The 27,956-nt window shown below is 43.7% G+C and overlaps 1 protein-coding gene across 11 annotated transcripts in view; it reads right to left on the bottom strand.

The window, feature by feature from the left end:
* MSRA (methionine sulfoxide reductase A) overlaps positions 1-27,956 on the bottom strand; it is a 374,966-nt gene that overhangs the window by 267,941 nt on the left and 79,069 nt on the right. Inside the window, exon 3 of one of the 11 annotated variants that reach the window (XM_058441978.1) lies at positions 3,837-3,924. The exons of 9 other annotated variants lie outside the window; for them this stretch is intronic. The gene's annotated coding sequence lies outside the window, so the exon portion shown is untranslated. Of the gene's footprint in view, positions 1-3,816; positions 3,925-27,956 lie in introns of all 11 variants that reach the window. One more of the 11 variants, XM_032162493.2, reaches the window with a different exon arrangement.

Consider the following 27,956-nt stretch of genomic DNA (forward strand, 5'->3'; position numbering starts at 1 on the left):
AATCCACTCACTTCTCACCCTTCTTACTACCACTACCTTGGCCTGTCTGCAGCCATCCATCATCTGGTATCTGGTAATGTGCCTGCACCGCTCTCATCCATCCTCTTTGATACGGTGAGAGTGATCTTCCGAAAATCTAAATCAGATCATGCCATTTCATCCCTAAAACCCTCCAATGGCTATTGGTGAAATAAATACAAGTCAAAATTACAAACAGATAACATTTCACACGCAGTAGGGTGGCTATAATCAACAGCAAGTGTTGGAGAGGATGTGGAGAAACTGGAATCCTCTGCAGGTGGGACTGTAGAATAGTGCACCTACTTTAGAAAACAGTGTGGAAGTTCCTCAAAATGTTAAACGCAGAGTCACCATATGACCCAGCAGTTCCATTCCTAGACATACACCTAACAGAAAGGAAAATGTGTCTACACACACACAAAAAAACTGTACATAAATATTCACAGCACCATTATTCACAATAGACAAAAAGTAGAAACAACCCAAATGTCCGTCAACCGATGAATACATAAAATGTGGTGTCTCCATACAACTATGGATTCATCCATGCAATAGAAGATGACCAGTAATCAAAGGGACTGAAGCACTGACGCATGCTATAACACAAATGAGCCCTGAAAACTTATGCTAGTGAAAGAAGCCAACAGGCCACATATTATCTGATTCCACCTACACAAAGTATCCAAAATCGACAAATCTATAGACACAGAAAGTAGATTCGTGTGCCAATGGCTGGGGGAGTGTTGGGAAGAAGTGAGGAATGTCTGTTCACAGGTATGGGGCCTCTTTTTGAGGTAATGGAAACGTTTTAAAATTGACTGTGGTGATGGTTGCACAACTGTGTGACTGCAGTTCATACCCGTTTGCTATGGTCTGAATGTTTACATCCTCTTGAAGTCCAGATGGTGACATCTTTCCTCACGATGTGATAGTATTAGGAGGTGGAGCCTTGGGGGGTATTAGTCAGTCGTGAGGATGGGGCCCTGAAGAATGGGATTAGTGCCCTTACAGAAGAGGCCCTTCCAGCATATGAGGACACAGTAAGAAGGTGCCATCTATGAAGAAGAAGTGGGCCCTCATCAGACACCGAATCTGCTGGCTCCTTGATCTTGGACTGTCCACCTCCAGAACTGTGAGAAATATATCTCTGTTGCATATAAGCCACCCAGTATATGGTATTCTGTAATAGTAGCCCAATGGAATAAGACACCATTGAACTGTACACATTAAATAGATGAATTGTACTGTATGTGAGTTATATGTCAATACAGCTGTTATTAAAAGATAGAAGGATGGAGAGAGGGAAGGGAAGAGAGAGACAGGGAGATGGGGAGAGAGAGAAAGAAAAAGAGGGCGGGCAGAGAGAGGGGGAGAAAGACCTATCAACAATTGCAATGTGTGAACCTTCTTTGGGTCCTGATTTGAACAAAGTATAAATGAGGGAAATTTGACTCTGACTCTCATATTTGATATTAAAGAACTATTATTATTATCATTATTTTAGAATGAAAAAAACCTACGAGAACTTTCATTGGCCCTTACAAAGTTGGAAGCCCTAACATTGCCTACAGACCCCTAATATCGCAGCCCCACTCCAGCCACCTCCCACTATCCCAAGCCCTCCTCACGCATCCCAATCCCCAGAACTTGCTTCCGCCACAGTAATCTTTTTTTAAAAAATTCTTTGAAAATGTCATGCTATTTTAGTTTCCCAAATTAACTGAGATATCAACCAGACCAACCAATGATTATATTTCAGAAGACTAAGGCCCTCAGATCACACCATTAGACAGTGAGAGAACTGGAAGCAGAACCTAGGTTTCCTGAATCTCAGTACAAGTCCATTACTAGTGTCTTCTTTTAACACTTAAACTCAAATACCATACACATCAAGGGAGTGATAACGAGATCTTTACCACCATGAATTTCCTTTAAAAAATGTAATCCCATTAGAAACTATGTAAAATGGTTTATTTCCAGGAATACAGGCAGCATGATACTGGAGGACGAATACATACGTCAACTAGAGTCAGACAGAATTGGGTTTAAATTTCTAATCTACGATGTATTCACCATGCGGCCCTGTGAAAGCCACTTGGCATCCTGAGCCTGTCTCCTCCTGGTAATATGGGGATGAAGAAGAATGGAGACGATTTAAATAAAAACACAGCACAGTGCCAAGCACATAGTAGGTCTTCATAAATGACAGGTATTGTTACAAGCTCCCATGTTACTTTACTTACCATGGGAAGTCTATTTTGATTATAGACTTGACTAAGTAAAGAATCTAATTTCTAAAGAATGAAGCTAAAAAAAAAAAAAAAGAATGAAGCTTATCGATACAGAACCAGAAGGAAATAAGTACAACTGCAAGACTGGAAAATTCTATTCCATCACCACTGGTCAACAGAAGTGAATCTGCATTCACATTTCTCTGGTGGGGGCAGTGGAGGAAGAATATGCTTATCTTGCAGAAACTATTTCCCAGAGGCCGTCCTAGCACCACGTCTCTATGTGTCCACAGGAAAAGAGGAGATTAATTTCTGAGACACTTAGTTTTATTTACTTATTGCTTATTTTGAAAAATGTCAAACCTACAGAAACAAACAATATATAGCATTGAACACTCATAACTGTTCACCTGCATTCACCAAGAATTAACATCTTCTCAAATCCTCTCTCTCTCATACACACACATGCTTTCCTTTTACCAAACTATCCAAAACTGGGCTTAAGACCTTGTGAAATTTCACCCTAAGTAATCCAATACGAATCTCTCAAAAATAAACACCCTCTCCTATCCAGCCACACCTTTAAAAAAGGGAAAGTTGATTCAATACCATCATCCAACATACAGTCCATACTCACATTTCCCCGATTGTCTCAAAAATGTCCTTTATAGCCATTTTGTTTGTTTCAATATGGAATCCAACCAAGTTTCATTCATTGCAATTGGCTGTTATTTCTGCTTCGTCTCCCTAATCTGAAAGAGTTCCTGCACTTAGCTCTGTACTTCATGACATTCTCCTTGGCAGCATCGAAGCCACTCTTCCCTGGGGCGTCAGGTATCCCCCCAACCCCATCACATCCGGACTCGCACCATTAGTGACACCAAACCTGACCACTTCATTAAGGTCACGGCCAACCTCTACATTGCAAAAGCACAGAGAATACTGTGCTAACATCAACAACCTCTCACCGAATAATTTTCACATCCATCCTGAATCAGTTGATTACATTAAAGTTATGTACTTTACGAATACAAGACGAATTTCTAATTCTCTAACTCCTTCCATATTTGTTATCTGGCATTTTCCCACAAAGCAGAGGTTTCCCCTCCCTGCTCCTGCCCAACTCTCATCACTGTGGACTCATATGGGTTTTTTTAATGTACTTATAATACATGATCATTAATATTCTTTTTTGGTGTTCCAACCATCCAGAGTTTGACTAGTGAGAGACCCTGTCAGCCAGTGTCCTGGCAAGCCCTCAGCTTTCCTTCTATGGAGAGCATTCCTTGCTTTTGGTGCAATAAAGGATCTGAGGCTCACCATTTCTCTCATGGTTTCTTCTAGTGGAAAGAGAAATTCAGAAACTGAGATGTGGGCATGAGAGATGCCCATAATGGCTGGGATGGCACAGCTTCTACGCTCGAGTCGATACAACTAGAACAGTGAGAGAGAGAGAGTGTGTGTGTGTATTGGGATGGAACAGCTTCTAGGCTCTTGAGCTGATACAACCAGAACAGTGAGAGAGAGAGTGTGTGTGTATTTTAACATGAGTTCATACTGATACCTTCAACTCAAATCCAGTACCTCACATTCCTCATACTTATGTCTCCTTCCACAGTGAAAATGTTGGTGTCCAACACATCAATTCACTTAGTTGCTCATTTACTCTCTCCTAAATAAACACAAAATAGTTTCAGAATGTCATCAATATCCCTACCGACACAAGCCTACTTAGAAAAGTTCAGTATTTCTTTATCCTTACTGTCATCATTAGACTATATGTGGTGTCGGTATAACTTTTTAAATCTAGGACAGTGGCAAGCTTACAATAAAAATTTTTTAATGATTCTGTTAATCATAAAATAAGCTTGTTCTCTTAAAATGCAAATACAAGGTAAAACCTATATATGTATATATAATATAAACACACATATATCAAACTATTAAAAATTAGCTTTCCCATTAAATTTTACTGTACCGTGGTATTTAAAGAGGTAATGGTAAGCTTCTGTAAATCAATATTAAAGAACATGTAAAAACTATACTTCCTTTTTCCACTAAAACAATAGATCACTATTTCCAAGAAAAAAAATTAAAATCTTTTTCAATACACATGTGATTTTCTTTAAATGATCTTCAAACAATTGATGTATTTGATCTATACTTCAACATTACTTCACAAGAAAAAAGTACAATTGTTTCATTTAAAATGGAAATTTATTGTTCCTATAAAACACAAATGTGGCTGGGCGCAGTGGCTCACACCTGTAATCCCAGCACTTTGGGAGGCCGAGGTGGGCAGATCATGAGGTCAGGTGATCAAGACCATCCTGGCTAACACGGTGAAATCCCATCTCTACTAAAAATACAAAAAATTAGTTGGGCGTGGTGGCGGGTGCCTGTAGTCCCAGCTACTCGGCAGGCTGAGGCAGGAGAATGGCATGAACCTGGAAGGCAGAGCTTGCAGTGAGCCGAGATTGTGCCACTGCACTCCAGACTGGGCAACAGAGCAAGACTCAGTCTCAAAAAAAAAAAAAAAAGAAAAGAAAAGAAAAGAAAAGAAAACCACAAATGTGTCCTTGAGGTTTCCATCTTACTGCAGCAGTGAAGCCGATTTGGGTGCTACCTTATTGGGTAGTCACCCCTGCCATAACCTTGGTAAGAACCATAAGTATTTTTGATGGCTACTCTTCTGCAAGGTTTTCAAGCACGCGTGTCCACCACACTGATTTAGTGATGGCATTTGACAATTTCCCATCCCTCAACAACATCAGGCCTTTGCCACCTTTGCATTCTACTTTCAAGAAATATACAATCTATATTATGGGTTAAGGATACCAGACTATTATTTCCTCTTCTCCACTGCTATCTATGATGGTACAGATTCCTGAAGCCAAGAACACACTGGTTTTGATTTAAACTTTGACCACAAGGCATTGAATATCCACATGAAAATTGTCAAATTCTGTCAAATACACCATTATGTTTATTTCTATATAATGTTAAATATTTGGATAATTTTTAATTAGTGATATCAGAGAGAGAGAGACAGAGAGACATCCTAAAGCCTGGATCCTAAATAAAAGGATTGAAATTAAGAATATGAGATTTGAAAACCAACTGCATGTTCTAGTTCTAGAATTTTTTTCTAAAGCTGTTGCACGGCTTCCTCCTGGAATATATTTCATAATGTAATAGCACACACTTCATTATGAAGGGTGCAACATGGAAGAGCAGCCAATATACTTCATGGGCTTCTCAGACGGTGGGCAACACCCTCACCTGTGCTACCACTGCTGTCACTCTGGGAAGTGACCAATGTCAATATCCCTAACTGCCACCAAAGAAAGATCAGTATATCTCTACCTCACCCATTGACCCTATGCCACTGTCGGTCTTAAAATGGAAAAAAAGAAGCTAGAAAGCTGTGCTGAAGAAAGACACTGGTGTGGGCATTCTCCTCCGAGAATAAAGACAACCAAATGTGAGGGAGTAAAAATAGGTCGGGTGGACCAGCAGGGAAAAGGAAGAAAGTATGCAGCAGGCATGCTAGAGGGAGACAGGATGAGTCATCAGGAGGGAAAGGAAGGTGGAAGGCGTGAGGGAAAGAACAATTAACTGTAAGAAAGACAGGTGCCTTATTTCCCCACCTCATGCCTCACCCACATGCTCCCACCAGACAACGGTCGAGCCAGGCCAACTTCTCAGCCATCTGCTGTCTATCCTTAATAAGCTTCACTTATTTCACTTTTGTAATTGTGGTGACAGACACCTCACATTAAATTTACCATTATAACCATTTCTAAGTGTACCGCTCAGTAGTGGTAAGTACGTTCACATTGATGTACAATCAATCTCCAGCACTTTTTCGTCTTGCAAAACTGAAACTCTGCATCCTTTAAACCGCAGCTCTTCATCCCCTCTTCTCCTCAGCCCCTGGAAATCACCGTTCTACTTTCTGTCTCTATGAATTTGACTACTCTAGGAACCTCACTCAACTCAGTGGAATTACATAGTATTTGTCTCTGTGGCTGGCTTATTTCTCATAGCATCAGGTCCTCAAGGTTCATCCCTGTTGTAGCAAGTGACAGAATTTCCTTCCTTTTTAAGGCTGAATACTATTCCATTGCACAGACAGACCACGTTCTGTCTACCTATTCACCTGTCCATGGGCACGTGGAGCTATAGTGAATACTGCTGCTGTGAACGTGAAGTGTGCTTTACTCATTTTTAACAACCTCCTTCAGAATGGGCAGCACTTCCTCTTTCTTCATATGATTCTTTGGGAAAAAAAAGTACTTCTGTACTGAGCAAGAGATCCACAGAATCTAAAAAAATGAAGAGAAATATTTGTTTCACTGATTCCCCAAGACCTGATTTAGCTGAGGCTTCTAAATATCCATCCTGAAATCAGCCTTTCCTGGGGCCCTTAATCGCCTTGTGATTCAGATCCAGTGACTCATCTTCCTGCCAAGGACACAAAGAATGGACAAAAAGAAACCGACACACACTCGCTCTCGGTCTTAAAAATACCTCTTTATTACACATCCCCTCTGAGTCATAAAAACAAACTCCTTCTCTAGTAGATTTTACATTGGATATATTTATACTTTTATGACTCAATCCAATTTTATTTATATATACATACGTATACATGTGTAAATATATGTTTTTAGATACACACATATACATATATTTGCACACAGAGAGTTTTGTTCTCTGTCTATACTTTTCAAGCTGAAGTCCAATTTGCTGATTTTTCAAGGGGATTTTCCACTGCAATACACACACAAATATATGCTCACAACTACGTGTGATAAATTTGCCTGTGCAGTTAAGGGAGCCATGTTTCAGAGAGGAGGTGCGTGCACACTGAAATAAGAAACTATTTTAGAAGCACCTCCAGTTTTCTTTTGAATAAAACAGACACAATAAATTGGCCGTCATAAACCAAGGAAATAAGGGTCAGGTGGTGAGACACTGACATTCTAAAACTGTGCTAAACATTTCAAGCCACTTAAAAAGGCCAGGTAACCTTTTAAATGACCTTGGCCTTTACTAAAGGGTGGAGACATGGCCTTCTCATCAAGTGACACATGCAGACAAGAAATAAGATTGGCAGGTTCATCTTCCCAGTCTAAATAATCTCATCACCGCTTTCCTTCAAAGATTCTAAGTTTCAGCCAAACTTGTGCCTTGACCCAACCCAAGCACTCAACGCCCTTTCTCCTGTTAGAATGTTCCCTTTGTTTGTTTTGTTTTGTTTTTGAGACAGAGTCTCGCTCTGTCACCCAGGCTGGAGTGCAGTGGCGCGATCTAGGCTCACTGCAAGCTCCACCTCCCGGGTTCACACCATTCTCCTGGCTCAGCCTCCCGAGTAGCTGGGACTACAGGCGCCCGCCACCATGCCCGGCTAATTTTTCATTTTTTGTATTTTTAGTAGAGACGGGGTTTCACTGTGTTAGCCAGGATGGTCTCGATCTCCTGACCTCATGATCCGCCCGCCTCAGCCTCCCAAACTGCTGGGATTACAGGCATAAGCCACCGTGCTCGGCCTGCTAAAATGTCCTCTATTCCCAGTCCCTTCCTCTCTAAATACTTTACACTGACTAAGCTTCCTCCAGGAAGCCCTTCTTCTTCTTTTTTTTTCTTTTAAGACAGAGTCTCGCTCTGTCACCCAGGCTGGAGTGCAGTGGCGCAATCTTGGCTCACTGCACGTCCCCAGGTGGGTGAAGCTCCTGGTGAGCTCGGCTCACCTCCACCTCCCCAGGAAGGCCTTCTTGATACCCTCCCACAGGTAGGCATGGATTCTCCCTCCCCTAACTTCCTCCTTTACAGATCCCAACTAGATAGAGGGTATGTTGTGAATTATCACCATGCCTCAACCCCACCACCCCCATCACTGCCCACCTGACACACACATGCATGCACCAGCCTGGGCTCCATAAAATCAACACCACCAGTGGTGTCCAGGCAGCGACACGGGTCTGTCCACGCTACACCTTACTGATACATAAAATGAGAGATCCTTGTCATGCTTCCCACTCCACAGGTTCAAGGGCAGCAGAAACGATGCTGGAAAGGGATGCGACTGGCAGTGCAGGGAAGAGACATGCAGGAGCTGAAGAGAAAAGGCTGTGCTTTTAAATCCCGCACACTTTTCACACAATGGCTTCAGAACACGGGAGACAACAGGCCGGGTGTTTTCATATAAGTCAAATTACTTAGTCAGACAGAAAAACAAACTCACAGATAACTGTCAATCAAACTAGGCCATAATTGCTATGTGAGGCTGCTTTTTTTTGTTTCTGTAGATTTGAGGTCACATATTAACACATTAATTGGCATTTTGGTCATAATTATTGTGTAGTAAGCTGTTGATTACATGGTTGCATTTTGAAATTTTTAATTGGTTTCAATTGATAAGAGGTAATTTGTTTGGGGATGATGTTTAGAGTTATGTATTTAATATCACTGAATAGATAATATAGTGTAGCAATAGTAAACAATGACTATGGTAATTATCATCGAAGTGCACATATTTGTACAAATATGACAGACTCATTTTCTCTCTCAAGTTGTGTTGGTCTCTGCTCAGAGCCGGTGCACTGTGTCACTTTATTCATAGATGTAATTAGCAGCATCTCTCTCACCCACTTCCTTCAATTTGAAAAGAGCCGAGAAGGTAGGACAAAGGACATCCTAGAAGCCACAAGGCGCTGTACTTTTCCCTCACTGCAGATTACCCGCTTAGAACTTCTCTGCATGTTCACTTGGCTCTCAGCATTCCTGTAGTTTCAACTGAACCTTTTTATTAAAGTGTTCCTGGGTCATTAGGACACTTTTTCCCCAACCCAACAGAGCAACTGCAATCCCAGTGTGAGAAAGCCACCCTTGGTGGTTTACCTAAATTCAGTAGGAAAAAACAGCACTTACCATCAACTATTTGTAAATTGACAGATAGTTGGCCCAAAAACAAACAAACAAAAAAAACCACCTCAGTGTTTGTAAAAGCTGCTCTAACAACAACAACAACAACAACAACAACAATTCGTACTCACAAGAAATAGCATGAACATTATGGGCTCCATTTTAAAAGTTCTGCCTCTTTGTCATCAACAAAGTTGCTGTGTTACGGACTGAGGCTTCCCTTGTGTCCTGGGACCCTGTCACCATCAATCAGCCGGTCCCAGAAACACACAGAACTTCCCAGAGAGGGATAGGGCAAGAGCAGACAGCAGCCTGGGGCCCCCTACTCGTGGGTGCTGAAGAGGTTATTCCTGTGCCTCAAATGCCCCTGCCCTAACCTTCTCTCTGCCTCCGCTTCCCCGCTCTGGCCACAGGGTAGGAATTCAAAGGCAGCTGCACCACCAGAAGAAAGAAATGACTCCGTTATCTGGTGCCATCCCATCTTTCTCTGTCAGCCTCTCCAGAACAGAGGAAAGGGTGGGCTGCCCCTTCCCCAGCACGCAGCCCTCAGAATAAAGCACACAACACTGGCACTGGCTCGCCAGGACACCCAAAACTGGGGCTCACCTCACAAGATCAAAGTAAAACAGATAGACCAACATGAGTCAATTTCTAGATTAATAAACTTAAAGACTGGGGCAAGGGAACACAACTGGGCAGATACAGAGGGAGCTGTAGAAAACCGAGGGGTTTATTTATATGAAAAGGTAGTCAGGCTTGGAGATCAACAGTATTATCTGAAGAGCAAGAAGACAAAACTAAAATATGGTTTGTTTCATCTTATTCTAAAATGTATTTTATAGTATTTGCTAAACTTCTAGAGAAATGTAAAATACCTTATTGTCTTGCATATATGGAAATCCAATTTTTTGGGGGGTGGAAGTTCAGTTGATAGAAGGGCATGTTGGCAGCCTTAAGTGACACAAGCTGCACAAACATAATCTCATTTGGGCCTCACAACAGTCCTGGCAAAGGTAAGAGGACGGGTGTTCTCGTTCCATTTTAGACATGTAGAAACTGAGGCTGAATGATCTGCCAGGAGCCACACTCCTAGGATGTGACGGTGCCCACCGTGGCACTACTGACAGGGAGCTCAGGGCGGTGGCCTACAGCACAAATATATTGTCCCATGTGCCACAAAGTGGTGCTTCTCAAATATTAGTCATTTCCATACCACCTTTGTGGTTTCTGCCAACTGTGCTATTATTTACGTCTTTCATGGAAACCACTATATGTATGTGCATTTATTTTCCAAAGGGAACTCCATACCACCACCACAAACAGACAGGCTGTGACTGTCCACAGACAGAAGGTAGACACACAATTAATACAGTGAAAACCAAACAATGTCATTAAAACGTTAGCCTGCCCAATGTTTCCCTTCTCTCTCTGCAAAAACGGGAAATTGGCAAGTATCAAGAGGTGGCAATGTAAGTCGTGATAAGTTAAGACCTTCTCCCTTCAATCAGCACAGGCACTGGAGGGGCGTGGGCAGGGAGGGCAGCAGGACAGAAGTTGGATAAAATATTTATCAGCCGGCCACACTGGCTCACGCCTGTAATCCCAGCACTTTGGGAGGCCAAGGCGTGTGGATCACCTGAGGTCAGCAGTTTGAGACCAGACTGGCCAACATAGTGAAACCCCATCTCTACTAAAAATAAAAAAACTTAGCTGGGCATGGTGGTGGGCACCTGTAATCCCAGATACTTGGGAGGCTGAAGCAGGAGAATTGCTTGAACCCAGGAGGCGGAAGTTGCAGTGAGCCGAGATTGCGCCATTGCACTCCAGCCCAGGCGACAAGAGCGAAACTCCGTCTAAAAAAAAAAAAAGTTAGCCAGGTGTGGTGGCAAGTGCCTGTAATCCCAGCTACTTGGGAGGCTGAGGCAAGACCATCACTTGAACCTGGGAGGCAGAGGTTACAGTGAGCCAAGATTCCACCATTGCACTACAGCCCAGGTGAGAGTGAGACTCTGTCTCAAAAATAAATAAATAAATAAATAAATTTACCATCGACAAACACACTCGCCAGATCCTCCACCCCTCACTCGGACTCATCACAGTTGTCCTACCTTCTCCAATTCCGCATGTCTTTAATTACTTCTCAACAAGTTATGATTTTTTTTTTTTTAAGACAGGGTCTTTTTTTTTTTTTTTTTGAGACGGGGTCTCACTCTGTCACCCAGGATAGAGTGCAATAATGAGATCTTGGCATATTGTAGCCTTGACCTCCTGGGTTCAAGCAATCCTCCTGCCTCGGCCTCCCAAAATGATTACTTGTTAAATATAACTAAATTCCCCTTTTTTTTTTTTTTTTTTTAAAAAAAATTCCACTCTCTTGCCCAGGCTGAAGTGCAGTGGTGCGATCTCAGTTCACTGCAACCTCTGCCTCCCAGGTTCAAGAGATTCTCCTGTCTCAGACTCCCAAGCCGCTGGGACTACAGATGTGCACCACCATGCCTGGCTAATTTTTGTATTTTTAGTAGAGATGGGGTTTCATCATGTTGGCCAGGCTGGTCTGGAACTCTTGACCTCAAGTGATCTGCCTGCCTCAGCCTCCAAACTGCTGGGATTACAGGCATGAGCCACTGTGCCTGGCCTAAATTCCTACTCCTAATTTTAAAAACAACATTTTCCCTTTCTCATAAAAAAAAAAAGAAAAACTCTTCAGCCCTGACCTAAAAATTAAAACAGCGTGCATTATATGAATATTATCTGTAACTCTTATTTAAAAAGATATCCCCTTTCCGGCTGCAGAGCCGAGAGGAGCCCTTTCTGCCCACTGCCTCCGAGTGCTCACTGTGCCAGGCTGGGGTCTGACGTCAGCCCCACGGCTGCGCCCGCAATGGAGTCGCTTTGGACTGTGGCCAAGTGCACAGGTACTGGCAGCAACACCTCAAACCATGGGAGACTCGCTTCCCTTTCCGGTCCCTCTCAAGTCATTTTGCCTCTCTTTGGAGTTTTGCATCAAAGTCTGAGGAACACGGTTGTTGTGGTCCAGGGTCTCTGCACTGCTTAGAGTCGAAGGGCAGTGAACTCGCTGGAGTGACAGTCCAGAGAAACGGTGACCTGCTCATCTTGTCTCCCAGCCCCTGGCACATGGGGGGTGCCCCAGATGCTAGGAGAATGCAGGAATCCTGCAGGCAGCATCAGCTTCCCTGCCTGTGAGCTGGTGGCTGAGGACCCTTCTCTTTACAGCCTTTCCATGAAGACGGCCATGCCAAGAGCAGTGCCGGCCATCAAGAGGTGGTAGACTGTCACCAGTACAGCCCCCGTGGCCCCTGCCTCCTGTTCTCATGCCCCATGTGATCCCTTCCACCCTGTACACAGTTGGTCTGCATGACCCATAGGACAGACAATGTGTCACTTCCCAGGCAGGGTTATAAAGACACTGTGACTTTCACTCACTCCTGGACCATTCACCCTGGGGGAAGTCAGCCGCCACATTGTGAGGACATGAGGGCAGCGGTGGTGAGGCCTACGTGGTGAAGGTCTGGGGCCTCCTGCCAACAGCTGATGACTGAGCTGCTGCGGAAGCTGACCCTCCACACCCGACTGCACACTCCCTAGGCTCAGTGGCCAGCCCCTTTGCTGGGGTCAGAGCCACATTCCCATCTTTCTCCAGGATAGATCGCCGGTTCCTCGAATCCAACACATGCAACACTGAGCATGTCACACCCTCCAGGCCTGCTCCTTCTCATCTACTCTGGCTCAAAACTGAGGACCCCCTCAGACCCTCTCTCCCACTCGCCCCACATCCAGGCAGCACCAGGCCCTGAGGGCATTCTGCTCTCTGTGTCCCTTACATTTGTCACCTGATTTCCACTCTCACTGCAACCCGACCTCATCTGCACTGGTAAGGGCCACCTCGCCTCTGCCGGTGACCCAACAAGCCCCAGCTGGCGTCCCAGCTTCCAGAAACCATCCACCACACGTCTGTGAGTAGCTTTTTAAAGAACAGTGTGAATGTGCCAAGACTCTACTTCAAAACTTTCAATGGCTCCCTTTTGACAGTGGGTTTTGCAATCCTTTCAGCAAGCCCTTCCCTCTCCTTTCAGCCTGATCGCTATGTCCAGCATCTGCTCCAGCCCAGGGCTCCTAAGGAGGCTCAGACCAGCACCATGCCCAGAAAGTGTGATTTCATCAGTAAGCAGCAGTATTTTTTTTAAATTAACACCTTCATTGAGATGTAATTCACATACCATACAACTGACCCATTTAAAGTATACAATCCGATGACTTTTAGTCTATTCAGAAAGCTGTACAACCGCCGCCACATTCCATTTTAGAACCTTTTCATCACCCCCAAAATACCCCTGTACCTACACCCAGCCACTCCTAGTTTCCTCGAAACCCCCCGCCCTCGGCCCTCAGCAGCCACTCACCTGCTTCCGGGGTCTGTGGATTTCAGGCAGCAGCTGTTTTACTCACAGTTCCCTACTGATGCGAGAGCATCCCAGGGGGAGAACCTCTGGCTAGACGAGACCTCACCCTGCTTTTACAGTTTCACCCTTCTGGGCATGCCTTTTATTTCTGTGTTAAAAATTCTCCCCACACTGCGAAGTACACTTCAAATACAACCTCCTCCATTAAACCTTCACTCTCTCTTCTCTTCCTCAGTTGACTCTAACATCACCCAAATAGCTAGGGGGGAAAAAACCCAAAGCAAATGTGGGTTCTTCCTTTATGCTCGCACCATTCTTTGCTGCTCTAGGGTTATGGAGTCATGCTTGTTTTGTTCTGGTCCAAAACACACACTCCTGGACAGCAGGAACCATTTCTAACTCACCTCTGAATCTGCAGTGACTACAGCGCAGTGTCTTGCATGTAGTAGGTACTGAAAATATATACTCCAAATACGTAAATATATGCCTGTTTACAAATTTTCTCCACTGTTACAGATTTCAAATTGGAAGACACGCTCCCCTCCTCTCCACCCATACCAAATACTCATTTTTTTCCCTTAATAGTAATGATGAAACAATGATATTGAATAAGCTTTCAAGTTACAATGCCAAAATCATCACACACACACATGCGTGCAGATGCGGGTGTACATATATCTGTGTGTGTATGCGTGTAATTTTTAAATTTTCACCACAGTGAGCCAGGACAGTTATAATAAGCCATGTATAATTATTAATTCACCATCATTTGGGAGGCACCGTTTCTTACACATTTCAGGGAAACCACTGGCCAAGAATAATTTTTATATTGAAGGATTTTGAAAGTGAACAGGCCACATGGTCACATCATCAGAATGTATAAACATCAAAAGTACAAGAAGGCCACCCGCCCTGTGGATGGAGTGCTCACAAACACGCCTCTTCAGAGGATGCCTCCTTGTGGGGCCGGGCAGTATAAAGTGAATTATGCAGGCGGCAAGCAACCTGAAAAATCAGATGGTACGCTCTTCAGGCTAACACACAGGCTTAATCAATAATCGAGATGCCACCTTAACATGGATTAAACACACTTGAAAACCATATACGGTCATTTCACAAAGAGCCTTATCTAACCGAAATGTCTTATTCCATCCTTTATCAGTTGGTCTTTCTTTTCTAATGCAAAGCTATTCTTTGTATGAATTATTTTATTCCTATTGTTTGTCTTAAGGAAGGAAGAGCGGATCCCCACACAGAACAGGTGCTCCCATCGGACAGTTCTCGCCTCACACTGCATAGGCCATGCCTGTCCCTGGAGTTTGACTCAGCTCCGCCAGTGAAAAATTAGACTTCATTTCAGTATGCTAATAGCAATCTCTCCAAAACAATGTAATCAAGACCTCATGTGCACCTATAATTTCATCCTTGACATAAGCCTGACAGCTATTTATTGTCTGAAAGGAAAAGCAGGCAGAGGCAGGGGGAGGGGAAAGGAGACTCCTACATGCCCCCTCCCCCAAAACGAGCCCAGCAGCTTTATGTTTGAAGGCAGAGTCTTTGCAAAGTCCAAAAAAATGGCAATAATCATGGGGTTTACATGTGTCTTGTCTTAAGCAATCAAGGCACAGAGTTAACAGAGAAGCACAGTCAGATGTGCCAATCCCCCAACTGCCCACCTCTGATGAGCCAGCTGTGAGCCGCAATTGTCACATTATAATTTAGGCAAAGAGAAAAAAAAAGGCATCAGAATACACACTGGATCAACATAATTATTCACAGCAGGATGCTGCAGAATTAATTTAGCCAATCAGAATTATACTTGGGGGTTGGGCACATTGCAGAGATCAAGGAGAAAAAGCAGGGAAAGGGAAGCGGGAGGAGGCGGGGGAAGCGCTGTTTTCAACACCTTACTGGTATTTGGATAATCTGATCTTCAATATATTTTGAATACATGTACGTGCAATGTTGGTTCTTTTTCATCTATTTACAAACACCTATACAACACTCACGGCATGCCAGTCACCAGTCTAAGCGCTTCACAAATATTAACTTAGGTCATCCTCATGGACTCTGAGGTAGGTGCTACTATTACCCTGGTTTTAGGTAGTGAAATTCAGAGAGGTTCAAAAACTTGCCAAGGTCACACAGCTGGGAGGTGGCAGAGCCAAACACTGAACCCAGGCAGACTGGCTCCAGAGGCTATTAACAAGCATGGTTTAACAGTTCTCGTTCCTAAACAAAGCCATTAGCAATATAAAGACACACCACGACTAGTGATGTGCACCTAACCTAGAACATGGTACCGCGAGCCTTCACCGCTCCTATGTTCCTTTAACCTGACTCTCCTAAAGATGGTGGCGATCCGGCCCTGCTAAATCCGGTCACTATACTATAGGGTTGTTCACTTCCCTGTCTGGGTATTGTTACCACCAGACTTCACCAATGGGAAAAGCAAGCCCCCATTCCACGAGCCTCGCAGGACTCTGTGATTCACCACAAAACATCCTCAACTGGGGTAGCGTCTTGGTCTCCCCTGCTTCTTGACACGGTCTTCCTACAGAAAAGCAGCAGACAAGAATCTAGAAAATCGATGAGAAAGAAAGAGAAAGTGGGCTGCTCCAAAAATAAGAGTAAGAATAAGGTTTGAGGAAGAATTACAGGTCACACTAAAACAACTTTTTGCCTGGATATGTATCTGAAGAGCCAGGTTTGCAATGACACAAAATGGTGCTTGGCCTTCCCATGGGCACAGGGTGATTGGAAACGAAAGCGGCCCTCTTGCTTGGAATTCTGTCATGAGGGTAGGTATCAGAGGAGCCAGAATGAGCCCTGATTTCCTTGCAAAAGTTAGACTTCAGCTTGCATTTGCTGCTTCTGGTAACGGGGAAAATGACAGGGAGCGACCCAGGGTTTTATGTCTGGCAGTAATGTTTGATCTACGCCATTGTCGATGAGAACTGTGATTTAATCCATAAGGATATAGAGCCTCGTGATGAAAGGGGAATAATGACAAATCCTGATTAACAATTGCTGCGACACTAAAGCAGGTTACCATAGTAACAGGGCTGAAATTATACAACAAACTGGGATGCCATACCAGGCAAATTACTCCGTGAAGGGACCCTTTTCTGAAAGCATTTGGCTTTCTGTGTTCTCTTAAAATTAAGATGCCAGCATTTTACTTTCAACGGGTATTGGCCTCCTTCTCTTTTTTCTAAACACTCCCTCTTCACTTGGTCTCGGGTGATGTGAGGGATAAGTACATGTGCACAGGAAACGCAACAAACAATTAAGCACATTTCAGCTCCTCTTTCCCCGTGAAAGAAGAGGACAAACCAAAACGATGGTGCACGGAATCCTCCTTTCATCTCATTCTTTGGATAAAAATCATGCTTAATTCTTTCATGGAGGGAACTGGGGAAGTGAAAGCATGCCCCAGTGAAATCTTCTACTTCTTACTCCATGTAACAAAGTTCTCTGGGTTTACGGGAAAATGGAGCAAAATAAAGGATCAGAGTGGGAATTGGGAAAGGCAAGGTGTTTTCTTTGTTCTGAAGAATGCTTAATTTTTAATTAGAATTTTTGGAAATAAAAACATGGTTTAAAATATTATTCTCTAATATTTACTCAAAATAATTTCAAAAACTAGGCAATAAGTGAATCTGCACTGGAAAACATCACTTTAAAACTATTATGGCTATTATCGCAACCGACTGTGGCAGTTCCTTCACAAAATAGATCTTATGAACTAGTCCAGGAAATATCTACTACAATTAAGCATCATACTCAATGTCTTCTTTCAATTGCACAGAACATTAAAAACAAACAGAAATCAGAGTTCTAAATAACCTCCTAAAGAGACTAAAGATTGGAAGGAAGGTTAAAGAAATTTAGACACTGCAGATATTTAATATTCCTCCTTCCAGGAGAGGGGAAAAAATCAGAGCTTCACCTTTGTCAGAAATGCTACAGCTCTGGCAACCACATCTCCCTAGAGATTGATCCATGGCTTTCCATTTAAATCACTGAAGGGCAGTGCAACCTAGAGGACAGAACACAGATTTAGAAGCAGAAGCCCTCAGGTGCCATCTCCATCACTTGCCAGCTCTAAGACCTCAGTCCAGACAGCTAGTCCTCTGGGTCTTGGTTTTCTCTCTTGGAAAGTGGGAATCCTATTACCTACCTTATTGGCCTAGAGAAGTTTCTGAGATAACTAGGAAAACACTGTACATAAGGGCCAGGTGCGGTGGCTCATGCCTGTAATCCCAGCAGTTTGGGAGGCCAAGGTGGGCGGATCACCTGAGGTCGGGAGTTCGAGACCAGCCTGACCAACATGGAGAAACCCCGGCTCTACTGAAAATACAAAATTAGCTACGCGTGGTGGCACAGGCCTGTAATCCCAGCCACGCGGGTGTCTGAGGCAGGAGAATCGCTTGAACCCAGGAAGTGGAGGTTGCGGTGAACCAAGATCGCGCCATTGCACTCCAGACTGGGCAACAAGAGCAATACTCCGTCTCAAAAAAAAAAAAAAAAAAAATCCTGAAAATTGGGAAAGCATTGATTGTTAAACAACTGCTAAATCTCGTGATCCAGTCATCAACATTGACTGAGTGCCTACTATCAGCAGGCACAATGCAACCACAGGAATCCTAGAACCCCATTTTCACCTGGCAAAAAACCTGATGCCAAGTTTTGTCTCTAGCAAATTCTTATTGGCATTTTATGCCAGGTCAAAACAAGAAAGCAAACTAAATTAAAAAAAAAAAAAAAAAAGCAGGCATTTGTCAAGGGGTGAGCTCCTTCACTCGGGCCCCATTTATCTGTGCATCTTTCAGAGGTCTACAACGGTGCTGACTGCATTAAAATTAGTATACAAATTATGTGCACAGCAGAAGTCAGAAGGCTGGGATGTGACTCCATGCATGCTTAGCTCTAAGGCTTCTGTGTGTTCTCGGAGTGTGTTTCTTTGTCTCTGCCATAACTATCTCCGCACTTCCAATAGTTAGATGAAGCGGGAGGGGAGATGGCTGGGCCTGTGTGGGTGACAATGTATGTCTTCTGCACTGGAGTGGGTTTTCCTTTCTGGTGCCAGGCTCCTTGGGTTCAAACCTCAACTCATCCTTGATCAGTTGTGTGCTATCACACAAGTCATGGAAACTTCTCTAGGTCTGCTTCCTCACCTCTGAAATGGGGGAATGGCAGTTGCACGGGCCTCCCGAGGACGGTGTGAGGATTCTAAGGCGTGAAGGGCAAGGCACACAAAACCAGGCCTGGCACAGGGTAAGCACTCAGTATTACGTCCACTCCCATTTCTGTGGGTGTTCAAAACCCAGGGTCTAGGCTGGTGGCCAGTGGATGACAGATGGATTTCTTTTGGTGAGTGCAGGGTTTGTTAGATTTGAGAGCCATTGGACAGAACAGGCCCTCTACAACTCACTGCATCTGCCCATCACCTCTTCTTATGTTACACCATTACCTGCGCACCCGCAAAAAGGACTTCCGTTTGCCTGCCTTGCATATATTCACCTTTAGGTGTATGGCTCGTTTTGTCTGTCTCTCACTCTGAGTCCTTGATTTTTTTTATTACTGTGAAGTCTCCCTGTGTGTCTGTTCTGTGATCTTTCTCTTTCCTTCTCTTTTTCATCCTCAACCACTCGTTTCTATTTTTAGCCATTAGATAGATTTATGTCCCTGCTCTTATTTCTTTAAAGCAAAGTAGAATATACTTCTCTCTTAAAGGAATTAAGTTTCTTTTTACTCAGTTGATCTTGACTCATTTTTCCTGTGCACTGGTAACTTCTAATAGAAAATGTGCTCTCTCCATCCCTGCTGGAGAAAAATCCAAATTATAAAATAGAAAAACTGAGAAATTATGCATATTACACAACAGTTCATGTAGAGGTTGTATGTTTGTTCATCTGCTTGTAGTATCAGGCCCTTGGTATGCTAAAACGTGAATTTATTATAGACCATCAAATTCCAAATCTGGTAGATCAAGGTAAAGCTAAACATTTATGGCAAATGCCTGAAATGTGAAAATGAATCAAAAATAAAAAATAGGAAATCTTTGTAAAGTTATGTAAATGATGGGGTTCAGGACATGCTACCCCAAAATATGGCACTTTGGCATTCAAGAAAGCAGCAGAAGCAGGAAGGCTACTCTATGCCCTTTTCCTGCTCTTCTCCCCTGTGGCAGGTCATAACATTCTCATTGGTGAAATGCCCTCCTTATACCTGGAGGAAGGAACAACCTCATTTATGAATACAGAGGGACATAGAGAAGAATCAGAACCAACAGGTCTTGCTGAGTGTCCCTCTGTTTATCACCATTAGCTCACTCCCCCTTTGTCTAATCACACCACACTTCTCCACATGTGTCCTCTCTTCATCAAACCTAAGCAGACAATACACGGGTTTCCCTGTTTCCCTCGGTCTTCATTTCGGAAGGGTCCCGTGTCGCAGAAAACTTACATCAGATAAATGTGTATACTTTATTCCTGTTCATCTGTCTTTTGCTATAGATGCCTCAGCCACGAACCTAGCGATGGGTAAGAACAGAAATCTTCTCTCCCCTACACAAATAAAATATGGACACTTTACACACAACACTCAGGAAAACAATGCTTCTCTACTTGTTACACTCGGGACACTTTCAGCAACGCCTGTGCCAATCACTATTCATAATAGCAAGGATATAGAAATAACCTCAACGTCCATCACCAGATGACTGAAGAAAATGTGATATATAAATATATATACACACACACACACACACATACAGTGCACTACTACTCAGCCATGAAAAAGAATGAAATCAAGCAATATGAATGGAACTGGAGGCCATTAAGTGAAATAACTCGGAAACCAAGTCAAATACTGTATGTTCTCACGTGTAAGTGGCAGCCAAATAACGTGTACACATGGACATAGAGAGTGTAATAACAGATATCGGAGACTTGGGAGGGTGGGAGCAGGAAGAGGGATGTGAAATTGCATAATGGGTACAACGTACACTGTTTGGGTGATGGCAAAAGCCCAGGCTTCACCACTACGCAACAGATCCACGTAACAAAACTGCACTTGTCCCCCTGCCCCCAAATTTCGTATAAAAAATAAGTAAAAATAAAGATCATGAGAAGTGGTTTAAAACACGCTATTTTTAAAACAAGAATCATTTAAATTTAAGAATATTGTTTAATCATTCCAATATTCAATTCAGCGCTTGTATTATTCACAGATTACATGTTCTTAAAATATATTAGCAAATCTGGCCCAATTTACATCATAACATTCTCAGATTCTTTCTGACGAAATATCAACAGTGAAAAATTCACAAAACATCAGAAACTCAAACCTCAGTGTTCTTCGGCATTTTCCACTCAAATACAAGAAATTCAAATTGATCCTTCTAATGGGATAGTAATGAAAGCCTTTAAAATAACAGAATCTTAAATCTCAAAAGAACAGACTGGCCTAATGTAACACCCAACACAGAGGTCTACTCCTCAGGGACTGAGACGGACAGCACCCAGCCTCTACCTGTGCATTTCTGGGGACAAGGAGCTCTAGGCTACCTGTTTCTGGTAGCTAGCTCTGCTGTTGTGACTCTTGCTGCTGCTGCTGCTGTTATTATTGTTAGAGTGAATCCAAATCATTCTCACTGAATTTTCCACCCTTTGGCCTTAGTTCTGTACTAGCACAGTTATACTAAGGGTGGTGTTTTTGCAAGTGGCTTTTACCCAGATAAAATTATGAAATAAATCAATAGCGAGCAACCTCTTTTTCCAAGGATGATTGAGGAAGAAAAAAAACGTGTTTAGAGTCTTTTATTCCATTCAAAATGAAAATAACTTAATTTAGTCCCATGGGAAAATAGGAAATATTCTTGCCATTCAGATTACCCACTATATTGAATAAAAGAATGTCACTGAAAAGAGTGACATATTTGAGAAGTAGAAACATGAAAGCAGCCGTCTGATTTCTTATCCTGGCAAAGGAACAAAGGCTGTATTTTGAAAACTGGTGGGCTGTGTGTGTCCTGTGGGCCAGAATGCTCAGCATCGAAGTTGCAGCAAGATTCTGCCCTGCCTTGGGCCTCCCTTTCTTCTCCTTCTCCCTTCATTGTGACATCCACACCGTGTCCTGAGGCTCCCACACCCTCCCATCTTCAAGCTCTTCTGTAGATAGCACCTTTTTCTTTACATAGCACCTTTACTGAAACCAGCTCACACCAATGAATTACCTCTCAAAGAGATATCCATTTTAAAATCTTTCACCTCTATCTGTACTGCACAGGGATACATCCCAGTCACGCCTCTCTCAACATTCTCCAATTTACCACCCATCACTGAACAAAACAATCCAGAAAGAGTTTGACCAGTTCCAAGAAGCCAAGGCTCTTATTTCATCTATATACGCCTGTGACCCAGTGAAAGGAGCACTAAACTAAGTCACATCCCAATCCCTGCTGCCTTATGCATTACCTGTGCGTTCTTGAACATGGTACTAATCTCCCTGATCTTGGAGATAATGCCTTTGCGGTCTCTTCTTCAGGGTCAAATAAAACAATGTATAAAAACATGCCTCTATAGTTATAAAACTTTATAGTTACTTAAGGGATTCCTATAGCTATATAATTAATGTATTAACATAATGCTTTTCAAGTTTCAGGGGGTTACCTGGAAAGGGCAGGGCAGGCACCCATCCAGGCTCTAAGCCCCTTACACCTCCCCAGTCACCACTCCCACTGCCCACTTTGTGCACAAGGTCCCAAATCAGAACACCATTAGGAAGTGGGTTCTCCCACTTCAGACAAGTTTGAAAACCATGGCATTCGCTATTTTAGCTGCAACATCACATAACTGATTCTTACTAAGCTTATGGTCAGTTCTTTCTAATGGGTTAGTTCGTTTGTTATAGACGGCCTTTTCCTTGAATTCTCTTATTTCCCAGTATACCACAATCTTGGAACGAAACAGGGCACAGAATAAGGAAATAAATACTGATTCCAGGTGTATATTTGAGGCAGCCTATTTTGCTTGCTCTCAAAGAAGGCAGTTAACAACTTCTGAATGTGGAAAGGACCTTTCAGACGATGGCCATGAAAAATGGCAGGCACCAAGATGTTCCTAAGTCAAACAAAACCATAAAACCATTCCTCTACGTGATGACACAAATGCAGAAAACCGATTTTTTAAAATATGCTTTTAGGTCGAAAAATAAAAGCAGAAATACTCTTTTTGAAAACTCGCGTCAAAATAAAGAAGGCTGCAATGATGATTTGCTGAGCGAGCCACCCATCATCCCAGCGAAGCAGAAGAGCTTTGTTCTGTGAAATGTATGCCCTCTTCAGAACACAACAAGGATCTGAGGATGGAATCAAATTTTTGTCTCAGGCCAACGCACATCACAGGTTACTGAAGAATTCGACAGAAATATGTATTTGATCTATCTATATGGTAAAGAGGCTAAGAGTCTTTTTGGGCCCATGAGGACAATGACTAGAGAGGTGTTTGACAGACTATTTGCCGTCCACGCTGGACAGACAGCAGGGTGGACACTGAGTATAGGGATGTGGAGGGAAGAAGACGCAAGTTCTAATTTTAGAAAGACGCACCAAGAATGGGGAAGGAGAGGGCCAGACACAGTCACAGGAGAAACCCCCAACGGCAATGCAGTGTGTCCTGCAGGGAGGGGACCTGACATTGAGCCCCTGACCCCAAGTGGGCTCCTGCCTCGCCTCAGAGGGAACTGTGAGATGATGTCACTGCAGAAGCTTCTGGAAGGGTGTGGGCCTGCATCTATCCAGTATCCCTTGAAGTAAAGGCTCTCGTTTCCACTGTGTCAAAAGAGATATGCTACGATGTACAGGCCCACAGTTGTGATTTTTAAAAGTGTTATAAATTTAAAAATGAGGACAAGTCCATAGCTCCTGTCAAGACATATGATTCCATATGGCTACTGATTATCTGCAATTTCTAATCTTGTGGGCTCCCGAGGTGGGACTTGATTCTTGTGTGTGAGAAAGGAATGGTCGCTACAAGGAGCTCAAGGGTTGCTGGGCTAAGGGTGAACAAAGATGTGTGACATGAACGAGGCCTTCTGAGAGGAAAGGCAACGTTAGGCCTTGAACACCAAACCCTTTCTCCCCAAAAGTCCCATCACTGAAGCTAGTTGAGATGGATAAGGACGCCCTCCTTTACCGTGTGGCTGAATGCCTGGCTCCCTTCACCAACGTGCCTCTCTGCACCGCAGAGCTCCTCTCTGCCCGGAGCCCCTGTGCCCAGCATGACTGCAAGCCCTGACCACTTAGTCGACTTCTAAGTTACAGCCCACGTATTACTTGCTTAGATGGCCTAAAATTTAAAATTGATAGAATACAGTGTTCTAGACGCCACACAGGCCTAAGTCTCAGCCTCACACTCAGCCCTGACTCACCGACATGCAGGTCCCCTCACCTCACGGGGCCTGTTTCTATTAAACAACCACAGTGCAACCATGCAGCCCCCAAGGATCCTTCCGGCTCTTCAGTTCTGTGATTATTAGATAAAGTATCTGAGAATTCTACCTTTCCGCATGGTTCGTTATGCCTTTGTGAAAAGACCCACGTGTCTGTAGGCCTGTGAAACACTCTGGGGACGTCTCAACGAAATTCCAGAACTGCGTCTGCCAGTTTGGGTATACGTAAACATGTGCTGGGCTGAACCACTTGGAATGGCCGATATTTGGCTCTCTTTGCTCACAAAAATGGCAATTTCATATGGGTCAACCTAAATATATTTGGCATAGGGGCACGCAAATGCATAGAATGTTGATTTCATCTTACGTTCAGCTGCTGTGCATGTTATATGCCTGGGATCATGAACCATACCTTTGCCTGACCATAGTATAAATTCAAGTGTCATTATGTATATTAAATACCTAATGTAATACCTGGCACATTAGTCATTATCCCAATGTTATGAATTGAAGTCATTCAGATTACCTGTTGGTAACACTACTTCCACTGTTTTTCAGCACAATAAAATGACTTCTTCCTCTCTTATATGTAACAGAGCAAAAGAGCATTTTAGATAGAATGGAACTGGCAAAACTCTCTCATGCCAAGTAAACTGTGGGATTTCTTTTGTCACCTTAGAGATTTAGGTTTCAACAGTGAAAATGCAGAATGACTTTCTCCTCACCACTCTGCCTCTCTATAAAATAGACAACCCGCAGTGTCACCAAGGGCATGGCCTGAAAAGTGGGGGACCATGGCAGGTGTTGCTTATCTAGGACTTTTTACGAAGATATAGAGAATTGTGTATTACAAGAGTGAAACAGAAATGTTGATGACAAAGTGTAATGTTCTAAAATGATGGTGCCTCTCTCATTGATCTTTGACCAGTATCATTCCTACGCCAGCTTCCTCTTCACCTTAAAGTAAAGCTGAGGTCAGATATTACACAAAATGTTAATGTAATTGTGAGATTTATACATTCACATTCCTCTGTTGGTTCCCTTAGCAACAGCTCTAACTTTTAAAGCCCACCTAGGCGACAGAACAGACACTCCGGGACAAGAGCTCTTTGGGATTGACTTCTTAGAAAGCCTACACTGCAGTCAGAACACAGCTTGTAAAACAACGTTTAAACAGAAAACGCAATGGCACGTTTAAACAAAGACTTAAAGATATACTTCAGCCAAGCATTTGGTCTAGTTGCTCTGTTCTGCCATAGGAGAAGACTGCCCTCCTAGACATTTCACTAATACCTCCCTAAAGCAGTCGGGCTGTTTCCTGTCACCACCAGGCTTCCGAGTTCTGATACGAGGTGTGCGGTCATGCCTGGTCTGCTGTGCACAGAATGACCACAGGCCACGGGTAAACTTAGAAGAGAGCCTGTGCTGCAGGATGAATCCCTTGGCCGAAGGGTCCTGGAGCAGGAGCGCATGCTGACAGTGCCTTGGTATGTGAGACAGGCATGGATGGGCCCCGTGGTCACCGTGTTTGGGAGCAACACCGACACAGGGATAAACTGAAACCCCCATTCCGAAGCAGCTAATGGGGTAGGAGAGGCACATATCTGCAGTCTGTCTGCTGCCTCCACATGAGCTCAGCACTGAGAATGTCAAGGGTTGTGCTGTGTTTCCAAACAGTAAACACTCAGAAGTCGGAGGCTTCTTTTTTCCCATTATCTTATGTGGTAATAGCAACCAACGTCCTCCTGGAATATCATGACACCTCCAATGGAACAAAAGAAAGGTGGACAGAGTGAACACAGGAGGTCGGATGGCACGAGAAAGTCATTTCATAATTTATCACCACAGATATTCCTTTAGGATAGGATCCAGGCCGGGCACAGTGGCTCACACCTGTAATCCCAGCACTATGGAAGGCTGAGGTGGGCAGATCGCCTGAGGTCAGGAGTTGGGAGACCAGGCTGGCCAACATGGTGAAACCCCTTCTCTACTAAAAATACAAAAATTAGCCAGGCGTGCTGGCAGGTGCCTGTAATCGCAGCTACTCAGGAGGCTGAGGTACAAGAATCACTTGAACCCAGGAGACACAGTTTGCAGTGAGCCGAGATTGTGCCACTGCACTCCAGCCTGGGCGACAGAGCGAGACTCCATCTCAAAAAAACAAACAAAGAACAACAACAACAAAAAACAGGAGCCAAAGAGGTAAACTGACAGGTCAGGATAATATCCTGTTAAGGTTCAGCCTCGAAGTATCACAGTCTTAACAGTCACTACCATTTCCTGAGCACTTCCCCTGTGCCGGGCCACATGCTTAGTACTTTCCATCTGTCTCCTCCTTTAAGCCAAACAATAACCCCGTGATGTAGGTCTTTTTTCCCCACTGTAGGTATACTAAAACTCAGGTCTGGACAGGTTCATGCTGCAAGGGCCACACAGCTGGTAGGCAGCAAAGCCCAGATTTAAACCCAAGAGTGATGAAGCCAGTAGGAACTATCTCTAAAATCTCTCTCCTGGATGTGCAGAGAGGACAGACCTAAGACCTTATTTGTGCCCATGGTGTGGTCCTTGTCGCTGAAGCACTGAGGCGTTAGCCAAGCAGGAGCTGGCCCTGAACCAAGAACCTTCCTGACGGAGGAGTCCAGGAGGCAGGGCACCCCGTGGACTGTCCTCTTTCCGATGCATATTAATAACATAAGCCTCAGAGTGCTCGTGAGGATTCAGTGAGCCAGAATTTATAGCACGCAGCTCTGTGTAACTGACGTTCAACCAACAGCAGCCCCCGCTCCCCAACCGTCCCTGTCACTAGCCACCCTCACCGCCTTCCCCACAGTACATGGGAAAACATGATTGAAATATATACCTCATCAACAATGGATCCAGGAACCAGACCACTTCCCAGAGCACCCAAGTCCAATGCGGATTCCTTTCCCTAAGAGTTGGATGGCTCTAGGCCTTTAAAAGGGACTTTAGGCACTCTTGTATGACTCAGCTCCAAGGCAGGACCCCATATGGCGCTTATTACAAGTGAAATACATGTGAGGCCAGGCCTACTGTAGAACCTTTTGGCCTGCTAGCCCAAGTGTCAGTATGCAAATGGCCAAGACTCGTTCTTCTGCATTATGGGGTCCATCTAGATAAGTCAAAAGACGTATCCTTGCGTACCTACTCTGCAACTATTTTAAACATCTATTTTATGACTTTGGGTAAACTGTTTAACCTTTCTGATCCTATCACAGTACTCGGCACACAAGGGGCATTTGACAAACAGCAATTAGTGTCTTATTACTATTACACATCTCGCAGGACTGTCATTGGGCTTTTAAATATACCAGGTGGAGCCTTCATGAATGGGATTAGTGCCCTTATAGGACAGCCTGCTTTCTCTCTCTCTCTGTTCAGCAAGAAGGTGACCATCTGTGAACCAGGAAGCAGAGCCCTCATCAGACACCAAATCTGCCAGTACCTTGATCTTGGACTTCCCCAGCCTCTAGAACTGTGAGGAAATAAATTTGCTGTTGAAGCCCCCACCCTATGGTATGCTGCTATAGCAGCCAAACTGCCTAAGATCCATGGTAGCCAGACCCCAGGCTTAGGGATGGGGGGCCCCTAAGCAGAGTCAAACATGCTTCAGAGAATTCAGTGACAAAAAGAACAGAGAGTGGCCAGGCAGAGCTGCAGTGGAGCAAGACTCTAACATTGTTAATGTCAAATAAGTCATCTGAAAGTCCAAATTTGTTTTGTGAAAGGGGAGAATTAACTTCCTCGGGCAAAATCTCCAATTTACAGAACGATCAGGACCAATATCACTTCACTGAAAAGCAGGGTTTAGATAAATTAAAATTAGCAATCAACCTTGAGAATTGTATTGGCAAGGTGGGAATAATTTCACTCTATC

The sequence above is a fragment of the Hylobates moloch genome, unplaced genomic scaffold (genome assembly GCF_009828535.3).
Source record: "Hylobates moloch isolate HMO894 unplaced genomic scaffold, HMol_V3 SCAFFOLD_8, whole genome shotgun sequence".
NCBI lineage: Eukaryota > Metazoa > Chordata > Mammalia > Primates > Hylobatidae > Hylobates > Hylobates moloch.